The sequence below is a fragment of the Vicugna pacos genome, chromosome 17 (assembly GCF_048564905.1).
Source record: "Vicugna pacos chromosome 17, VicPac4, whole genome shotgun sequence".
NCBI classification, from domain to species: domain Eukaryota; kingdom Metazoa; phylum Chordata; class Mammalia; order Artiodactyla; family Camelidae; genus Vicugna; species Vicugna pacos.
The window spans coordinates 29,337,901-29,351,370 of record NC_133003.1 but is presented as its reverse complement, the minus strand read 5'-3'; the positions used below and the strand labels follow the sequence as shown (position 1 = coordinate 29,351,370).

The window sequence follows — 13,470 nt, the reverse complement described above, 5'->3', positions numbered from 1 at the left end:
ATCTCAGAAAACCACATGGTTCAGGGTATGACCCTAGCTGTCCACAGATAAAACTTTGGGTGATGGCAGCTAATATAATTTGTAAACTTAAATGTTTAAAAACTATAAACCATATTCCCCTGCTTCCCCAACCTTGCCCTCATCCCCCTTCCCAAAGATCACTCTCTTCCTGTGTATCATAAAAAGCAAGCCAGTATGTCTTCCTTTCAAACACATGTTTCAACTTGTGAAGTTGTGACCTGTTTCTGGGGTTGTCTTGCATGTAACTCATTAAAGGTAACTTGCAGACCTATCTTAAGGTCTCAGTAGGGCTATTCTGATACTTCGTGGCTTTTTTAAAAGTCAGAAGTAGAACAACTAAGTGTACACAAGGTTAGGATCACACGTTATAAATCAGACAGCTCTTTCACTCAAACACGTTTCATATTTCCTAGCTGTGTGCTGCTCAGAGAGTTATATAACCTCTCTGTGCCTCAGTTTCCATGTAAATAGGGCAGTGACAGTAACAGTACTTTTGGCTTCAGATTACTGGAATGGTTCAATAAAACAATTTACATAGGCTTTTGGCACAAAGTCTGGCACAGTATAAGATCTCAAAAAACTTCAGCTGCTGCGGCCTGCCGCGGTTATTACTAGGAACTTTGTAGTACGGTGAATTAGCGCCTGTTAATTTTCTCTAGTACTAGTTGAGCATGCTGAGGTAACAGAACCTGGCACAGAGGAAGACCGCCAAATACCTCCCTACGTTCACATAGCAGATTCTGGTTAGCAGCTTTGCTCTAACCTGAATGCATTTTGTGTCCTCTGAGGCTGTGCAAGCAAAATGCAGTCACATTTCATCAGCCAGCCTTCTTAGTTGCAATCAAAAATAAAACAAAACAAAACAAAATAAAAAGCAGACTCTGGCTGACAGAAGTACAATAGGAATTTATTGAAAGGATATTGGGAAACTCATGGAGAATCGTGGGGGAAGGTCTGAAGAACTAGTCTCAGAATGAAGGTAAGCCGCGCAGGCGGGACCCAGGCTCACATCACACCTCAGGGCCCTCTGGCAGGGGCACACTGACGTTAACCTCCAGGCTGCTTCCCTGGATCATGGACGGCCCCAGACTCTGGGCGACAGCTGGGCTGTCCTGGAAATTGGCTACTGCTGATACCAGCAAGACTCCATCCCTGTTCATCATTTCTTACGGCTTTAGTTAACCTTCATCGTGGGTTCTGCTCTTCTTCTGGGATACCACACAACCAGTGAATACACGATCATAAAACACACAAGCCACTCAACTGCTCCCACACAATCCAAACCTTCAGCAACTCACGTGACCAGCAGTGACTGGCCAGCTGCACTTCTAAGGGGCCACAGCATTCCCAGATTACTTGAAAACTCCAGGGTACCAAGGTGCTTCTTAACCCAATAAGGACAGAGGAAAAAGTTTAAACATCCTAAACTTTTCAAATAACTTCTTACCTTATTCTTGTTTGTTTTGTTTTGAGAGAGGGACATAAAACAGGCAGTTTCATGGACAACCCTGGTAAGTCCAGAAAGAGTCTTGGGGTCTAATAGACATTTCATTTTTCTGTGTTTTATTTTTGCCCTTTATGGAACTATAATATTTAAACCAGGCTTCCAAAAATATGCTTCTGACACAATGAGTAAATTTTTTTCTTAATTTGCCTATTTAGAGAGTGACAGGCATCACCTAGATGCTATGCTGAGTTTGACAACTCCAGCGACTGTCACTGGCTTTCTTTATTGAAAATAATCAATGGCTTTGATAGATAGAAAGGGGAGGCTGCAGTGGCATATTTTGATGTATCTTGACAGCATGGTTCAGAGTGGTTGTCCCTGACAGATTCTGCCCTTTGATTTTTTTTTTCCTACCCAAGACCCCAGGGAAAGTTCTTAGGGCCTTTAATACTGAAACTCTCCAAACATAAGAGGCAATGGATACCTAGAACTTGCCTGGTTTTCATCCACTGATGAATTTTATATTTTAACTCTTCATTTTAACCTGCTATAGTTTCAGTAGAGCCTTAAAATTTGGAAAGATTCCTTTGGACTTGGGTCCCTGCTTCCCAGGCAATAAGAAAACACATGGGTTGACAATTATGTCACAGCTACACTTTACTCTGGGTTCTCTTATAGGATTCCAAGAGAATCTTAAACCTTATTAATAGATACTATAAATTACCAAAGTTCTCTGATCATAATAGTTACAGGACAAAGGGCATTTTCATCACAATTCATTACATATACCCAGAACTTCCATCACTCTTGCTGCCTAAACAAACACAAACATTATTTACGAGAACCTGCTCGTATATGAAAGACTTTTCTTTTGAGAGAGAAAGATGAAAGTCACACTTGCATCTTGCCCACACGTGAGCTGCTCTCTCTCCTCATGGCAGAAAATAGTCTGTTGTACTAAATAATCTGAAATACCATTTTGTTAATAGGCAATTAGAATGTGTAGCTAATGGGCCTCCTAAGACTTTAAGCTAAAACTACATGCTGTCATTTAGAAGACTCCCTTGGCTCTGGCAGCTGCCAATCCAGGGGGAAGATCCTGAAACCAGATCCATGATGGGTACAACTTCAAGGACTCCAACTACCGTCCAGACTGGGTTAGCCTGGATTCTAGGTGAGACCCAGGGACCCCTCACGCTTTAGCAGGAACTCCTGCTTCTTTGAGCTATGACCATGCATGCAAGTCAATACAAAACACAAAACCAAAACCAAGACAAATACAAAATACAAAACCACGGTCCTAAGACCATGGTCATCGCCTCTAGCCTTTGTGAGGGGGTTATCGCCCAGCCGGGTTGATGGAGTACCTCAGCTTCCTTGCTTAACGCCTCCTGACAACTTGCCTGATGTCTCAAAGAGTTTCTTAAGATATTCTTAAACCTTTGGCATCCCTTCCTGCCCTGGGCCTCATGAATAAAACATTTATCCAGTCAGCAGCTTTGGCAGAAAGGAGAAGCCAAGTTCCATCCATCAACGTCAAATGCTGAATTACCCAGTGGTTGCAGATCCTTTAATAACTCTGCTTCTTTATGACGATGTTGGTAAATAGTCCCACACCGCCAGCAATTGGCTTCTTGGTAAGCCTTCCTTGTCTAGCCTGGTAACATACCACCACGATGTAAAAGTGATGAGTGGCCATGGTGATCCCGACGGCCTCGGGTTTCCGTCTGAGCTCTGCACTGGAGTCCTAGGGCTGCCATAACAAAGCACTACAGAGGACTACACGCCGAGTAGCTTAGCAACAGAAGCGCATCTCCTCCAGCTCTAGTGGCTGGAAGTCTGAGATCAAGGCACCGGCAGGGCTGGTTCCTCCTGAGAACTGTGAGAGAGAATCTCTTCCCCATCCTTGCCTCAGCTTTGGTAGTTTCCCAGTAATCCTTGACAGTCCTTGGCTTATAGAAGCCTCACCCCGATCTCTGCCTTCATCTTCAAGTGGCATTTTCCCCTATGTGTGCCTTTCAAACTTCCCCTTATAATGTCACCAGTCATACTGGGTTAGGATCCACCATACTTCAGGATGACCTCAACCTTACTAATTATATCTACAATGATATGATCTCCAAATAAGGTCACATTCTGAGGTACTGGGGCTAGAGCTTCAGCACATAAATTTTGGGAGGACACAAACTCAACCTCTAACACAATCTTTACACCTCTTCCAAAGCCTTTCTTTTTTACCCCCCAACATGTATTAATGTCAGTTGCATGAAGACCAACCAAACCTACTCATAAAAGACTAATAATGATTTGTTTTCCTTAAATGGGCCAAATACAACCTGGGCTTCTTATACAATCTGGTTCACTTACCATAAGAATCAACTTACTGGTATGCTGTTTTGTGAGGCTAACAAGTAAAGCAATTTTGGTTAAGTAAAGTCAATGCTATTGGCATTTTATGAGTAGGTGATTCTTGATTATTCCAAATTGAGAAGAAAGGAAAAGGAAGTCAAACAAAGGTTGATCATGCAGGCTTTCAAAACTCCATATTTGAATATGCATAAAATACAATTTTTTCTCAGATTTCTACAGAAGAATTATGTAAAACTAAAAAGCTGCCAGGATTGGGGTTGGAGTAATGAAAGGGGAAGCACTAACTTATTAAATGAAAAGTCACAGGACCCATAAAATGAGTTATAACCCCAGAGGGCTTTACTAGTTACTAAACCGGGACAGCACCGCATTTTCAGATTTCTTTATGCACCAGGTCCCCCCATAAATACTCAGAAACATACGAAAAGAAAATGTGTCCTCATTTTGCACAGAGACTCCATATTGATCCTAAAGAATAAAGTTGATTCGTGGTGAAGACGGTTCCACTCAACACGTTCTCATTTTATATTACCTCTGGGAAAAAAAAATTTCCTAGTTTATCTAGAATAAAGCAGACTTCTGCTAGTCTCTTCCATGACATCAATCTCAGTATATATGTGGATATTTTCCACATATCCACAAAGCAAATACATGTGGTGAGGACATCACTACAAATTTGATATCCTTTATCGTGAGCTTCCGTTACAAATGCAAAGACAACAGAACTCAGTCCAATAAAAGAATGAATTGAACGGAGGGGGAAAAAATCTTAGCGTCGTGCAGACAAAGTAACCGGTACAGAGTTCATTTCTCTTGGCGGCATGTTGCCTCTGTTTATATGCAGCCAGGAGCTTCCTCATTATTCACACCCTGCAATTCTCAGGCAATGAGCAGCTCTCTCCCTCCTCCTTCACTCGTTCTCTTACACACACTTACACACACACACAGAGCCATGGGCTTTTCCTATGAAGAATAACCAAAACCAAACTGCTTTGACTAACCTTTCCTTCTGTCATTTTCTCCTCATTCCAACAAAGCTACTAGGGAAACATAACAACAGAATTCTTTCCTATGCCTGTCTGCCCTGGACCCTACTAATGAAACATCTTAACAATGTGTACGATTGTTCATTCTTCCCTGAAGACTCATCAGCCAACGTCAGCTCGTCAACATGGCTAGAGCCCCTCTGGAGTCCCTGGTACCTCCCCCTCACCCAAAGTGCTCTCAGTCTAAGTATTTAGAGAAAACTTTCCTGTGGTTGCTTTTGTTACATTCTCTTAAGAAAAAAAGAATCATCTCCTTAAATAACATTCGGTTTTAGTTTCAAGAAACACTCTTTCAGGTACGTTTGATTAACTCTCACTGGTTGAAAATCATATTTGATACAGACGATAGTTGTATGCCTAAATACAAAAGATGCATACGGCTATTGGAAACATATAATATAGAAGGCAGTACAGTCCATCTGTTACTTGTAAAGATGTTCCTTGCCTTTCTTTTGCATTCTTTGTTGTTAGATTCAAACCACGCATCTGGGAAGCCAAAGGGAAAAATGACTAAGAATAATCTTCACAGAACACTCAGGGACTATTTTCTTGCTCCGTTGGGATCATTTTCAGGTAATTTTCCTGATAAGTGGGGAACTTTCTCAGAAGACCTTCCAGTTTGCACTGTCTCCAACACTGTGACATTTTTATGTACCTGTTTTAATGCATCATTAATTTTATTACCACTCGATTTCCTCAGGAAGCAACAGTTGCAGCCCCAGTTCTCCGAGTGTCCTGCTGAAAATAAGCATTTAATTGTTAAAGCCCTATTTTCCAAGGGTTGCTCTTGTTGGTCTGCTCCGGAGACAGATGCAATAAGGATTTTGCTAAGTCTTGTTACCAATCCAACTGCATGTTGCCTCCCCTTCTCCAAGACCTGGACCAGGGTTTCCAGAGATCACCGAGTTCTAAATACAGGCCATTATCTGGTGTCATTGTGAGCTACAGCCTGTCACGTGTACCAGAGGGGAATGAGTTCTTGTGAATTCGCAGAGGTCAGCCTAGGAGGAAGGGTGAACCCCTCCCAGGTTCAAAGGCCCTGATGCCCTGAACTTGGAAGGTGTATTCAGCCAAGCGGGGTACTTGAAGCTCGGCTCAGAGAACAGGAAATACCTCAAAAACAGACACCGACCTCCCTAGAGAGGCTTCCATAGGTGTGAACTGAGAAGAAATGTTGCAGATCAAGATAACAAGTATGAGCCCAGAGAAGCCTCTGTAGCTCCTTGTTAACCCCAGTCAGACAGAAGATGTCAGGTCCCTGAAACCCAAGTATCTCCAGGAAGAACTACACGTGCTCTTTCCAGCTTCACCCTGAGACCAGGGCGAAGAGCCCCACTGTCACAGTGGAGAAAGCGTTATCAAACAAACTGGAAGAGAGCCCAGATGCAAGCACAAGAAGCGTCCTGGTGACCTGGGGTAGTGACGGGGGAAAGCAATGTCACCCTCTCAGTCACCATCACGCCACCGCAGCCCCCAAAGCTACGTACATGAGGATAGGCTCCAGAAAAGCCTGGTTCTTTCCCCGCCAGTGGCTTTGCTCATGCTGTTCCTGGTGCCAAACACTACTTTTCTGGCTTTCACAAGGTTGGCTCCTTCTCATGTGTGAGATTTCAGCTCAAATGCCAGCTCCTTAAAAAAGGCCTTTCTTCACTATCCTATTATAGTAACTTATCTCTCCTATTGCCTGTCCCAGCAACCCTGTTCTCATCCTTCACTGATGTTATCACACCCTCTGCTTGTCTTATTTATAATCTGCTTCCCCACTGGACCACATGCCCCTGAGGGCACAGACTGTCTTGACTTCACCAGAACAATTCCTGGTGACTATTCTACTAGGTGGCCAAGAAAGGCTGGCTGAATGAACGTGCTCTGGAGCAGCACGGCCCAACAGAACGTTCCGCAGGGACGGAAATGAGTTCTACGATGTTCTGTCCAATATGGTGGCCTCTACCCATGCGTGGCCACTGAGGACTTGAAACGTGGCTATTGCTAATGAGGCACTAAATTTCTAATTTAACCTATTCTTAACTAGTTTATGTTTAAATTTAAACAGCCACGTGTAGCTATTAGCTGTCACGCTGGAGAGTGCAGCTTTAGAACAAACCCCTCAGTGCACCAGGGTACGTAACCGTCTCCAGGAGCTAACCTGCCTGAAAGAGGAGGGGCCACCCCAAGCCCGAGTTTGGTATTTTGGTGAGCTGCTCAGCCATGCCCACACAGCCTGGAAATCGCCATCACTAACTTTCCTAACACTTTTCCTGGGTATAGAAAATGATACATGCTACAAACACAGATAATTTGGATAGAACTTCCAATAAAATCAGTTACTATTTTTTCCAATGCATTTTGTTGATGAATTCCGTCAACATGCAAAACTCAAACATCTTTAAAACGAATAAAAAAAAAAAAAGAAAGCAGTAACTTCAGCTAATGTCCAAGCATCTGTTTAACCAAAATAACAGAATGAACCAGAATAGGTTTCTTATTGATTCAATGGGCTGTGGCTTTTGAGGGCAGAGGCTGTGTCTCTTAGTTCTACGCTGTGGTCACCTCCAGGGCCGGACACAGTGCCAGCATGGAGAAGGCACCCCGGATCATATTTTCCTGAATGCACAAACAAATAAATCCCACTGAATCATTCTGTCCAGCTACTCGGGCTTATTTATTTTTCTCATTTTCTTTTTCTATTCACTGTACTAATTTTCTCAGCTGAAACTAAAAAAGGATGGATGGGGAAAGGCAGGTTGTAGAATAAAAGGATTTTTTTTCTTGCCGCGTATTCAAGTTTCTCACGTAGCATGGCCCAAGCAATGGATGGGTCAGTATTAAGAGACTAAGAGAGCACAGGTCCAGGGTCTCACCCTGTCCAAGCACCACGGGGGGCTGGAGTGAGAGCACAGGAGGGTCCTCTGGGCAACATTACTTTCACCCAGCTAACAGCCAGAACAGACCACTGGCTTCTTCTCCAAACCATGCCATGGGGATCCCGAGGAAGGAAGAAACAGAATAGGACCTAACTGGCAACAAGAAACCAAGCACATTCTCCATCAACCTGATCAGAACTCCATCACGCTTGAGGTTTGTGGTTCTCCCTCACATAGCACACAGACCCCACCACCGCCTCTCTCTCCTGAAGCAGAGAGCCCCAGGACTTTTCTCTTTCCTTTGGGTTCCTATCTTGCAGTGAGAGCCAGACAAATAGTCTGTTCTTCTAATTTGAAAGTGCCAGCTCCAGCAAATAATTTCCACAAGAATTAACAATCACCCTTTTCATTTATCTCTCCCTTCCCCAACTTTTTCTCCTTCCCTCCCTCGCTTCTCTCTGATACAGTGGATCACAGTCAGAATTTTCTCTTCTTGATCTAGTTAGAAAAACAGTCCCACTGCCTCCATATTGACAGCAGCTGCAGCTGGACCGCCCCAGGCCAGAAACTCATTGAAACAAACAAACAAAAATCCTGCCTCTCCGCACCTCCCTACCGGAGCCTGTCGCCTGCCTCTCAACTGGAAATCTGACCCACGGGCATTTACAGCACGCGGTTTGTTTTTAGAAGTTACAGCAAACGGCAAAAGTAAGCCTGGTTCTCTGGCTACAGGGCAGATTTCCCGGTGCCTCATTTGTTAGGGATGACATTTCTGTTAATGCCCTTGTATTAAAACTGCATGCCCCTATTTTAATTTTGCCATAATATCACATGATGGCACTTAGTGAAAGAGAGCCATCGAGAACCATTACTGAAAAAAACATTATGTGACTAAATTATATACTGACTGTTGGTCAGTGTTTCAAAATATTTTCATTAAGAGTCTGTCATCAAAAAAAAGGAGGGGGGTGGGGAGAAAAAAGGAACAAATGGCCCTTCAGAGTAGGAACTCCTGAAAAAGAGAGAGTAACAATGCATTTGTTCTCATACTGCATTTATCATCCACTCCATTATGCACCACATCTTTTTTTTTCAGATAGGTTTGATATGAAGTTTCTCATTTTACTGGGTCAGATATTATTATGTACCAACCAACTCAGAAACCTACTGTGCCTGGGAAGCATGTTTGGGAAAATAGGTGTGAACACTGAGGCTCTCCTTCTGCTAAATGACAAACTTAAACAAAGCATGAAGAAAGTTGTGATCCAATCTGTTTGATAGTCATGATGGGGTGTCAGAGCATTTGTGACCCCTGTTAAGGTTCAGGGCGAGCTGCCCCAAAATGTACCTCGATGGCATATTGATTATTTTAAATTAGAGTTATTTAAGAAATGGCCAGCGCAAGAGGGACACTCTGACCGTCCCTTCTGTCCCTGAAAGCAGGAAGGAAATCTCTCGTGTGAAAAGTGTACTCCCTGAATCTGGAGGCAAAAGTACACCCTTATCTACGGAGAGAGGGAATTCGAGAAGCCAGTATAAACAAAACCTGTTACTTCTTTAATGTACTACCCCAAGCCCATACTGTGTTTACATTCCTCACTAATCATGCATCCAAAACCCGAGTTTCTTTGCCCTGTCAATTCCTCCTAAATCTATTGTTTCCTTGTCTAAAATGTATAAAAGCTGCCTATGTGGGTCACTTCTTAGGTCTCATTTCTATGAGATGTCTGTGTGCACAATTAAAATGTGTTTCTTTTTCTCCTGTTAATCGGTCTCCTGTAGCTCACACAACAACTCTAGGAGTGTACAGGGGGGGACATTTCTTCCTCCTCGACACACCACAACCAGGAAGACACTGATCTTCCCTGTGACAAGACAGCAGCGAGAAGATCACCAGCAGAAATTCCTTGCCTGTTTTTATGGCTAATCACCAACAGAAGAAGAAGATAAAACATGCCAGCCTGCAGTCATATACAAGGCGCTCATTTATAGAAAACCGTATGCAGAAGAAACATACATCTTAACACCCTGACTTTGGAGAAGACAGTGCAGGCATCGCAGGAAACGCAGCAAACAGCAGAACTCCCTCTCACCCGGTAAGGGCCTCCGCCCACACCACTGACATCGCCTTGTCCCAGACTTGGCTGGGATTTTACAACGGGTATTTACAAATCCTCCAGAAGCTTCTTGGATACAAAGGAGAGAGCAATTCTTTGCCTAGCAGAAGGTAGTTCTCTCTCCAATTCTCTGACCCAGCAAAAATTACTGTCAACTATCTGCCCAGTTGAGGGATATTGATTCTCCTGTTGCTGTGGCAACACATGAGTTGTCAGGTCTGTGTGTGTCTTACACTCAATGCCTAATCTGCTCCTCATGGCTTTTGGATTCTGACACTTTCTAAGCCTTAATTAGTTTGATGGGACCCGCACATTTTATTTTTATACTAAGTAGCTATTGAAAGCATAGTCATCCAGAGAACAGATCACAGAGGTAAAAATCGGTGTGCTGTCAGGCCGACCAGAGATGACAAAGAGCGAGAATAAAGTGGGAGGCACGGGCTCTGCTCGCTGCGCCTCAGATACTGGGGAAAATCAAAACAGTTTTTGCCATCTGTCATATAGCACAGCGAGAAAATTACGGAGCTGTTCGTTTCGACATTTGAAGAACATTCTGCCACTGTGATTAGATCACAATAATATTACCTAGTCACTGAAGGGTTGGATCAATGCTTTTTAATATTTTTCTTCTCAATCTCTGTCTTAACTTATTTTGCAGTGGGAACGTCTGCTAAGTGATTCACTTAGAGATAAATATCTCACAAAGGTAAAGCACTGAGGATGGGAATCCCAGGACAGCTGATAACTTAGTTAAGCTCAGAAAGTTAATAACAAAAGAAAGCAAGGAAAAACGTTTCATGAAGGATTACTGTCCAGAACAAAGAGTTTCTCTAGCGTAGAAATTCTCAAAGTGTGGTCCACAGAACCCGTAAATGTGGGGAAGGCCTGGGGTGCAAAGGGCCTTAATTTAGGGAAACCTGAGATATTATCGCCTTTTTCACTCTTAACCTATACACCGGTAGTGCAAAAGTCATCATGGTAAAACTGCTAAGTGCCTTAGCACAAATCCAAGCACTCTCTGTCTGTCTCTCCCTCTCTCTCATGCAGACGCAGAAGGAAGAAAAAGAGAAAAGAAGAGGAGGAGAAGGTGACATTTTAAAGTGTCCCTGATGAGAGAGTTTAAAAAAAATTAACTCTATTAAATCATGGCCCTTGAGTAGGACACCTGTTTAATATTCTGTATGACAAAGTGGAAAAGTGGAAAATGGCTTAAAAGCCTTTTGTTATCACTGAAGTAGGATGGTTGTCTCAGGGAAAAGCATTTGCATGATTGAGTGGAGAGCTGAACTAAGCACTTTTTTAGTGGAATACAGTTTTTATCGGAAAGAACAATGTATAAGCAATGGTATTGACACTTGAGTATTTGGCAGATTTTTTTCTAAATTAGAGAAAAATCTGTTATTTCAACAGAACAACTCGGAGTCTATGTTGCCAGTAATAAAATGGGAGCTTTTAAGCAAAATTTAGGTTTTTGGAAAAATTGTATCTGTGAGCTTAAAAGGTTTCCAATACATAAATATTGTTTTTCTAAGTGGTAATACTAAGGAATGCAATTTTAAAATACTGTCGATTGAAATGTGTCAATGTTTGGAAGATCTGCACCAATATTTTCTAAATAATCAATGAATGATGCTACAGAATCTTTCTAGGGTAAGAGATCTATTCAAAGTAAAACATCAATAGATTTAACATAATAGAACATAAAACACTAATTCTCATGGTTTCAGATTTCATACTGCAACCAGCTTTGGAAAAATGACTTGTCAAGTGTGGGTATATTATCAAAGAAAAATATCCACAATTACCTAAAAGACGCCATTGAAATATTTATCTCTTTTACAGCTACACGTGTGTGAGACCAGAGGTTTTTTTTTTTTTACATCTCAACTAAAACGAACATATCACAACAAATTGAATGCAGAAATAGTAAGAGACACTATCTGTCTTCTATGAAGCCACACATTAAAAAGGTTTGCAAAACTGTAAAACAGTGCCACTCTTCTAATTTTTTTGTTTTCAAAAATATAGCTATTGTTCATAAAAAAAAATTTAGTTACTACACAGTGGGTTAATTATTTTTAAAATAGGTAAATATATAAACTTAATTTTTTACCTTTAATTTATATTACAGTTAAGATGTAAGCAAAGCCCTTTGGAGTCCTCAGTAATTTATAAGTGTAAGGGATATGAGACCATGAAATTTGAGGACCATGATTTCATAAATGACCAAAGGAGGAACTCTCCAAGGTACCGATTCCACAAATCAAGGACTTAGGGCACACAGGAAGGTAGGTTCTTCGAAATTCATTTCACCATCTAGTAGACAATTAAACAGCTGCTTCCTGACCAGAGGATCTAACCTCTTATCCTCGGAGAACAGATAACAAAATTACAGAGCAAAGAAAAGACAACCTAAGTTTAGCCCCAGGACACACTTCTATTTCCTTGGGTAAGACATACTCTTCTCTCTTTTTTTTTTTAATAAGATTTTTGTCTTCTAGGTATTTCCATATTACCCAAGACAAGCAGCAATCCACTTTACATGAACATAGACAAGATGCTTTGGGATCACCCAAGAGTCTTTAACACCAAATATTTACAAAGACAGAAAGCAGGACAAGAGGTGATATATTTCACCTTTTAACAAATATCATCCCCAATGCCTATAATAAAAGATTATAGTAACATTCTGCTGCTGATGTCTTGTTATTTAAATAAAAACCACAAATTCCAATACCACTATGGCACGACTAATGGTAGACGACAGGAAGGATACCATGTTTCCAACAGAGATTGGCATCTTGGACCAACGTAACCATTCCAGATCATCAGATTAAGACCCAGATCACACTAATATTAGAGAAATTTTGAGAAGCAATACATCTAGCAATACTTGGCAGAATTCAACGATTCAAACCTTCAAAAGCATACAATATTATTCCAAAAGCAGAACATTTATCATCCTGGGAATGAGTGAAACCAAGAAAGTCCAAATAAGAACTCCATTCCCCATGTATGTTTTTCAGAATAAATCAAAGAGTGACCACTCTTTAGTATGGACTATTCTGTAGCCTACATCATCCAATCATGGGAGGACTGGGTGCTTGGTTTCTCATCAAGTAAACATAAGGAAATCTTATTTACTTACCTGAGTCCAAGACCATCCAAGCTCCTTGACCACTGAATCTGCCATGTCATCTTCCTATCACAGAACTGTGAAATATAATAAAAACAAGTATCAGCAACCAGCCTGAAACCCTTCTACACTTCTCCCTAAACTGTGCCTCTTTACTTCTGAAATGAACAGCAGCTTGAGGAAAGGGAGACATGGGGGATGAGACTACATGTAACTCTCAAGAAACTGCCCCCTGGAGCGCACCCTTCCAGGGAGGGCATCAGCTTTTCTTTGCCTTTTTTTGCTCAGGTTCATTTCATCTTTCACAAGCTACAAACACAGTGATGCTAACTTTATGATAGCAGTGCCAAAGTTGTGTGTGTGTGTTTTTTAAGAATAAATCAATTTTATCATACAAAATTGAGGCTTTTGCATTTTTAAGTTTACTGAGATTAACAGCAGCAGAAACAAAAATCTCTAAAGAATCTTA

The 13,470-nt window shown here is 41.7% G+C and overlaps 1 long non-coding RNA gene across 1 annotated transcript in view; it reads right to left on the bottom strand.

The window, feature by feature from the left end:
• The window catches only part of LOC116283963 (uncharacterized), a 256,977-nt gene that overhangs the window by 171,589 nt on the left and 71,918 nt on the right, over positions 1-13,470 (bottom strand). Inside the window, exon 2 of the long non-coding RNA XR_004193693.2 lies at positions 13,014-13,078. This is a non-coding gene — a long non-coding RNA (uncharacterized lncRNA). The remainder of the gene's footprint in view (positions 1-13,013; positions 13,079-13,470) is intronic.